This window comes from Ostrinia furnacalis, unplaced genomic scaffold (genome assembly GCF_004193835.3).
Source record: "Ostrinia furnacalis isolate ACB-3 unplaced genomic scaffold, ASM419383v2 OfSCF2422, whole genome shotgun sequence".
NCBI classification, from domain to species: Eukaryota; Metazoa; Arthropoda; class Insecta; order Lepidoptera; family Crambidae; genus Ostrinia; species Ostrinia furnacalis.
The window spans coordinates 22,554-31,228 of NW_021132661.1; positions in this window are offsets into that span (position 1 = coordinate 22,554).

Below are 8,675 nucleotides of genomic sequence, written 5' to 3' on the forward strand. Positions count from 1 at the left end.
GATATGATTACAAATCGTAAGCGTAAACACATAACGTTTACTTATTTTAAAGTTCTTAGGGCGCTTAATTCTTAAGGTTGAATTCACCCAGGCCAAAAACCATCGAATACAGTTATTTATTAAACGTTTACTGAATAAAACGCTATAGCAATACCTAGCAGAAAAATGTATTCTTTCCAGAATAGGTTCAGCTAATAACTTAGGTATCGCGGGTAGATTTCCCCGTGGAAATAATGTATCGATGATGGCTAGAGTATGAATGTTCGGCGATAGATAGTTCCGGCATTTTCCCAGACTGTGCCAAAATATTGGATCGTAGGCGAGCGTGTAATATTTTTGAGGACGACTTTTCTTTCTCTAAAATATATTAGATAAAAGACTTAGCTTTTATGAAATCCGATTAGGCCCTTTATTTTATTTATTCACTACGAAGCCGTTGCTTTGTAATCTATACCTACTAATATTATAAGAAGAGTTTGTTCGTTTACTTGAACGCGCTAATCTCAAGAACTATTAGTTCGATTTGAAAAATTCCTTTTGTGTTGGATAGCTCATTGATCAAGAAAGACTTTAAGCTATACAGGGTGGAAACGTTAAGTGATCTCACTCCATTATTTCTAAACTATACAAGATATCGAAAAACTGATTACTGATTCTGAAAGTGCTTTACAAGCTCTTTCAAACGGTACCAATAATAGGTTAAATAATAAACTGGATCTATCAAAAAATTCCATGTTTCCAGCTTCCATACATTTAGCAAAATCACATAATATTAAAAACTGTAAAAGATATTCAAAAACTAGTTACTGATCCTGAAAGTGCTTCACGAGCTCTATCTAACGATATCAATAATAGGTTACAAAATTAACTGGATCCATCCTAAAATTCAATGTTTCCAGCTTTCATACATTTAGTACAGCCACAGTCATGGCACTCATGTCTTGATAATATTATAGCAAGTAAAGCCTAAAACCAATGTTTTCCATGAATAATTTTAAATAAGAATGCAATTTACGAGTTCATTTTAAGTGTTTATTGTTTAATAAAAAAATAATACTTCTAATTATTTTGTTTGGCTGGCATACATTTAGTATGGAGGCTGAAAACATTTAATTTTCGGATAGATTCAGTTAATTCTGTAACCTATTATTGGTACCGTTGGATAGAGCTCGTGAAGCACTTTCAGGATCAGTAACCAGTTTTTCGATATCTTGTATAGTTTAGAAATAATCGAATGAGATCACTTATCGTTTTCACCCTGTATAAACAGCCAATGGGGACGAAGCAGTAAAGAAAAATGTTGCAATATCGGGAAATATTTTCAAACTACTCGTATTTTTACGCGTACGAAGTCGTGGGCACAGCTAGTAAATAATAAAAGAAAATCGTGTTTTTCTCGACACAAACAACTTGAGCCACAGGCAACTAATTATGAGGTACTTAAATCTTTTTTCCGGTAATCTTTCTTTAATTATTTTAACTTTACCATTCAGGGCTGGGCGCAGGATCTTAGTCCGCCAGCTCTTAGCGAAAACAAATTACTTGGTAATTAGAACGCGAAACGAGTTTTACCTCAATTAATATTACAAACATCTAGTGAGGTGACCACACGCACTTTGCAAAAGAAAAACAAAAGAAAACAAAACGAAAGGCGTTTTTTTCACTTTTGTTTTACTTTTTCTTCCATTTTAAATTTTGTAATTTCTTCGTAACTCCTCAGTATTTCAAAGCAAAATATCTTTCTTGAAAAATACATATTATTGAAAAATATTTCATAGATTATAATAATGAGGTTTATGACGGAAAAAAATCATTATGTATGTATATCTTGTAAAATCTTAATAAAATCCTGTCTCCATTATTACCAACATTATTTTGGTCACCCGATTACGATTGTCTAGTGAACGATGGCTCTTCAAATGTAAAAATTGCTCCATTTTCTCTTAAACGAGATCGTCCAGTTAGAAAATTAAAAAAGCCAGATCATTCTCTAGCATAATTATTTCCCGTTGCCTAAATTTAATATCGTGCACTAAAAGAATTTAAATTGCCCGCAATTTATACCCCTTAAGGTGAGTTACAGGTCCAGAAATACTAACTTTAATGCAAATTAGGTTCGTGCTTAAGCAGGAAATTTATAAGCTTAAGGATGTTTCTCGGAATTAAGGCGTTGATCCTTTTGGAATTTTGGCAGAATAGTCTGCAAAACTCTTAAAAAATTGCTCCGCCATTGAAATTACACAAAAATAATAATTATCTTCTAATTAAAGCAAATAAATTACCACTCTTAAGAAAAAAATACTGGTAAGTAAATTAACTTTACACGTCACATGGTCGTCAACATTATTTTAAACAAAACGATTTCAAATGTCCTCAATATCCTGACTTCGAGTGGTCGCCCCGTCACCATTTACCGACGAAAGCGCTTCTGCTGGCAGATAACCTGCTTTTTTTCTCATTTCCCTTCGATAACGAACTGTATAACTCAAAAGCGCGTTCCTTTATAAGCAAATGACTAAAGAACTACCTACTTACTTACACATAATATTTTTAAGAGGAATAATTTATTATTGTTAATATGTAGATTCTAATTTTGTAAAATTTGCATGCCTACCCTGGACAAAACATGTTGGACTTGACATTTTCTATCGACCATTTTGTTACCATGTTTCTGAGCAAATAAACGATTTATTATTATTATTATTATAATAAAATACCTTGCTAGAGCAAAATAATCATATTAGTAAGTATTAAACACACAGTATAGTGTTTGAGAATATGTTGTGATTATAGATGTTATTCAGGAGCTTTATCAACAACACTAGTAGTTGACATACTCATTTCAGTAAAAACTAGGTTTGCCTGTTCAGCTACTTATTAGCCAACGCTTCCTTCATTATCAAGCACTTCATGTCATTATTTATCACAGCTTGAATTTCACCTGAAACTGGGACTAATTCGGAAGGTCGCAGCAAAAGTGCAAAGTTGTCCCAACCACCCCCAAAAGTCTACTAAAACTTTGAACTTTTCTCGGATTTCCGCGCTTGTTTCCCTCGACTTAGATACCCATCTTGGGAATTCCACAACTGTGAGTAAGGACATGCGTACACAATAACATTTGAACAACAAACAATAACAGTATTTGAAGTACCAAATATGTATAAAAAGTATTCAAACCCATATTTAACTGGGCCCAGAAAGAAAGAGCTACAGACTGAAGAGAGTCGTAGAAAGTGGAATATTTCTTAAAACTATAAAATGAACAATAAATCATCATCTTCATTAAAACGCTTTTATTTATAAGATTTTAAACGTTCGCATTCCATTTCGACTTAAATACACAAAGACACGGGTCTTAACGCGACATTTATTAATGAGTTAACTACATTATGTACTCACGGCTATAATGTTATTGTAAAAATAAACGTTGATAAAATTCTTGTGGCAGTACTTTACCTCCTAGTCCAGTCAATAAAGCATTATAGATGGAAAACTGTAGAACACAATTTCTGACTTCAGGACTTTATTTAGACTAGTTAGGAGGTGAGCATAGCAAAAGTCCCCGCCCTTAGCCCTTGAGCCGGCGGGGAGAGGGGGGTTGAAAGGTGCCACTTTTCAGTTTTTCGCTTAATCCTCGGAAACTATGCGTCCTAGTGACATGACTACTTTGAACCAAAAAAAGCATATTCAATTTGCTACAGGTGAGATCGACAAGTTTTTCTATAAATTGTATAGTTTTCGCGGCATCTGCTCTAGAAGGTCTGTAATATTGGAAATTTTATTTTTATCTTACATGTTCCCATCAGGAGAAAATATCACTCAAAAACTACTGTGCATTAACACTTCAAATTTGGCTCATGTGTTGAGACTTGCAAGATATACATCACTTTAAAATTTCATAAATATGCCTCAAACGGTTCTTTAGATATTGACGTTCAAAAATCTACATGTCTGACCTATAGACCAAATTCTAACCACTTCCAGATGACCTCGAAGGTTCAAATTTGGCATCCAGAAAGGTAGTTATGTAAATACAAAGGAACAAATAAAAAACCAGTAAATTTTAACATTTCACATGTGATAGATAGATTTTAGTGCTCTAAATATCGAATTTTGAACGTCAATACCTAAATAACCGTTTGAGGTATATTTACGAAATTTGAAGCTGATGTACCTATATCTTGCAAGTCTCAATACATGAGCCAAATTTGAAGAGTTAATGCACAGTAGTTTTTGAATGATGAGGAGTCAAAAGTGGCTCTAATTGGTTCGTCTAAATATACGCACGGTGTAGTCCCCTCCATGGAACTAGGCTTAACATGCTCCCGCATGTCTATAGTGTTTGCTCAATGTTGATTTAGTCGATTTTCTCCTGAAAGGAACATGTAAGACAACAATAAAATTTCCAATTTTACATACCTTCTAGAGCAGATGCCGCAAAAACTATACAAGATATAGAAAAACTTGACGGTCTGACCTGTAGCAAATTGAATAAGCTTTTTTTGGTTCATAGTAGTCATGTCACTAGGACGCATAGTTTCCGAGGATTAAGCGAAAAACCGAAAAGTGGTACCTTTAAACCCCCCTCTCCCCGCCGGCTCAAGGGTTAAGGGCGGGGACTTTTGCTATGTTCACCACCTAACTAGGCTAAATAAAGTCCCGAGGTCAGAAATTGTGTTCCACGGATTTCTCTCTACACCGTCGTTAAGGCATTCATTGACTGGACTATCCGTACTTACTCTGGAACAGCTATCGTTCACCGAGTTTAAGTACACAAATCTCTTATTTCCACAGCACTTGAAGAGGGTGGATTTATCGCAAAGTCCAAAGTTAACTACGTCCCCGAAACTAATCAAAAGGTCGCGTCACCAAAGGTGGAACTCAACGCGAAGCCAGCAAAGTGCTCAAACTTAAACTGGTTTACGGATAATTTTTGTTGTTTCTGTCTTTACTGTGTATTAACTTTGAGATCACGAGGCTCAGAAGTAAATCATTGAAAGCATTTCTTTCGCAAGTTAAACTTAGCGTGCATAATTGAAGACTATAAATGTTTGGGAAAGCTTTCAGATTGTTGTAAGTTTGATAACAAGTTGTCGACAGCTCCGGCCAAATTAAATTGTGTTTACATTAACTCTATTCGTTTACGTTGGCTTTAGGCTTAAAGCTTTCGACTCTGGGAATCAATATTTTTCGTAAAATAGTTACCTATTAGGTTTCGTGTTAAGAATACTTTCACCATAAAAACATAAATTTAGAAATGCGTTTGTGTTTTGTAATGTAAGGTTTATTTCTGTCATTGTACAATCTAAACTACATATTTGTGTAAAGTGCACACTAGCTTTTTTAAACACCTACTTATAATTGACTCTGACGAAAGACAAGACAACTTTAGCCCACCCTAAGAATACATCTCTACCTAAGACAGCCAGAGCACCAGAATAATACATTTATTCTTACCTACAGTACAATAATTGCACTCTGAACAGGCAGGTGCGTCACCTGTTCATTTCGAGCAGCTAAGTGTCTGTCATTGCAATTTTCTTTCGTCTCTCACGCATGTGCCCAAAACTCATTCCGCCACGTCAGGAGGCATTGTAACATCCATTATGACGCGTTTCCGAGGCGCGTCACGTCCCCACTTCGGTGGGCTGACATGCGAATTATTTCCCGTCAGGCTTCAATGTTTTCACCTCGTCGCTACTCAGCGCCTACGGATCGTAATTACCTGTGAATTCCAGTTATATGTAACAATGAAAATATTTTTCGATTAAATTCGAAGACCCTTTCACATAACGTTATTTTTCATAATATTTTTCAATTAAATGAAAATAAGAGTAGGCGCACACCGTTGATTTTTAGTTGGCCGATAGTTGTGCCCGATTTTAATTTGTATGAAGTAGATCGAATCGGCGTAGTGTGCGCACTCCCATACATGCCCATACTGATCAACTGCCCGACTAAACTATCGGCCGACGAAAAATCAACGGTGTGCGCCTACTCTAACACATCACCGCAAATATTAAAATATTTTTTGCTAACTTTGAGTATCAAAATCCCTGAAATATGATATTATTTTGGTACAAATAATAGGATTAGGTTTACCTACAATACACCTTCATCATGTTGGTATTACAGTTACCTATTACATCTACGAGTTCATGAACTTTTGGTTATTGTTTCTGAATCTGACATGAAAACTTTACCATAATGGAACTGAACTTATGATTGATAAAATCTTTTATTAGAACTTTTCTTTTCATATCGTGTTAACACGGAAAGTAGCTCGTATAAAGTAAGCAATTCATCTTTCAATTACAAAAGTCTCGGCTTGGGAACACTAAGGCTGAGTTGCACCACCTAACTTTGACCGTAACAATAACCGATGCTTTTTGTATGGAGTTTGACCGACCCTGGCAATTATAGACCCATTTCTATCTTGCCCGCTCTGAGCAAGATTTTTGAAAAAATCATACAGGAGCAACTTATGATTCACTTTGGCTCTAATAAACTGTTTCATAGTGAACAATATGGTTTCACCAAGGGTCGTTCCACCACCGATGCAGGGGTTGCACTACTGAAACATATCTTCGAGGCTTGGGAGAATTCTCAAAATGCACTAGGGGTCTTCTGTGATCTCTCAAAAGCTTTTGACTGCGTAGAACATCAAACGCTAATTCGCAAACTGCACTATTATGGGGTAAAGGACTCGGCTTTGGATTTAATACAATCCTATTTAAACTTTAGAGTTCAAAAAGTTGACATAAATGGTGTTTTGTCTTCTGGGTCACCTGTGAAAATGGGAGTTCCGCAGGGGTCCATTCTGGGTCCATTCTTGTTTCTTATATACATTAATGATCTACCATATTTTGTTAAGGACTCTTGCGAAATCGTGTTATTTGCTGATGACACATCTTTGATTTTTAATATCGATAGAAGTAAAAATAACTTTGACGATGTAAATAATGCACTAACAAGAGTTTTAAGTTGGTTCACTACAAATAATTTACAACTCAATGCAAAGAAAACAAAATGTATAAAATTCTCTTTGCCTAACGTAAAAACAGTTAGTACACAAATAGAACTTAATAATAATGCAATCGATCTGGTAGACTCTACTGTATTTCTGGGAATTACCCTGGATTCAAAACTCCAGTGGGGCCCCCATATAGAAACTCTGGCGGGAAAGCTCAGCTCAGCGGCTTTTGCAATAAAAAGGATACGGTCATTAACCGATGTTTCAACAGCTCGCTTAGTCTACTTTAGCTACTTTCATAGCCTAATGTCATATGGAATCATGCTATGGGGCAAAGCTGCAGATTTTGAAACAATATTTATTTTGCAAAAACGTGCGATAAGATACTTGTATAAAATGAAAGCAAGAGCATCCCTTAGAGAATTGTTTAAAGAAATTGGCATTCTCACGGCCGCTTCACAATACATCTTAAACTGTATTCTATTTATTCAAAAAAATATTACTGAATTCAAAAAGAAAAGTGATATTCACCAAATTAACACTAGAAATAAAAATAAATTGGCTATACCCGCTTTTAGACTTAATAAAGTGTTTGCTACTTTTATGGGACAAGGTATCCATTTTTATAACAAAGTCCCTGATAAATATAAAGAGCTACCGTATAATAAATTTAAAGATATAGTTAAAGATCACATGCTTAAAAAAGCCTATTATACAACTCGAGATTTTCTTAATGATAAGTCATCCTGGGAGTAGGATTATGGTCCTCTCATGCTCGCACTAAAAAGAATTAAAATGAAAAGTAATGTATAAACTAATAATAATTTCTCAAATGTTATAGTGTCATGCTTCTCAATCTGGACTGTTACTTAGCTTTATTATTAGTTTTTTTTTTAAAGAGATAACTTGGAATTGTCATTCTCACTAAAATGTCTCTGGGGTGGTGGCGTAGTGAGGCGGGTCGTTACATTCCCTCTAATATGGTCGAGTGAAGCGATGGCTGGTTCACTCGTCATGTCTGTGAACAGGCGCTGCTTTCGGGGACTGGTCAATCCAAGTTATTCAAATTTATGTATGCGAGTCATTTCTACTAGTATCTTAATATGTAAGTCTAGATATTAGCACGTCACTACCTTGTTTAATATACCACGCAATCTTGTATACCCATTCTTATAAGATACACCATACAAGAATGCATGGTAAATTCAGTGAACTGCTCCTGAATCGAATGTACCTACTACTACTATTTCTATTTATTTATATTAACCGGCAGACAGTGGTGACTGAGTTTGTTGCGGCGCTTCTTCTCAGCACTTGCCAAATGTTGGTCTCGAAGCGCTGGTAGGGTAAAAAGATTATGAGACATGTAGAGGCTCCTTAAGAGCAAAATGACGATTTGTAAGAACTATTTATTAGTCCAAACAAATAAAGAAATTTTGACTTTGACTTTGACTTTAGATTTTTGACGTTTGTCAAAGTTAATGTAAGATGGTGTAACCCAGCCTAAGGAAAATAAGTGAATAATAAACTTCTTAAACAAGTTGTTCAGTCAATCGCAGAATTTAAAATGCAATAATTAACATTATCCGTCGTTGACTTTGATTTTGACACACCCACGGGAGTACAAAATTTAAGGAAGAATTTTAACAATCCTCACCTTTGTTTTTAACAAACCTTTCCGTAATAACGGTTGCAATTCACC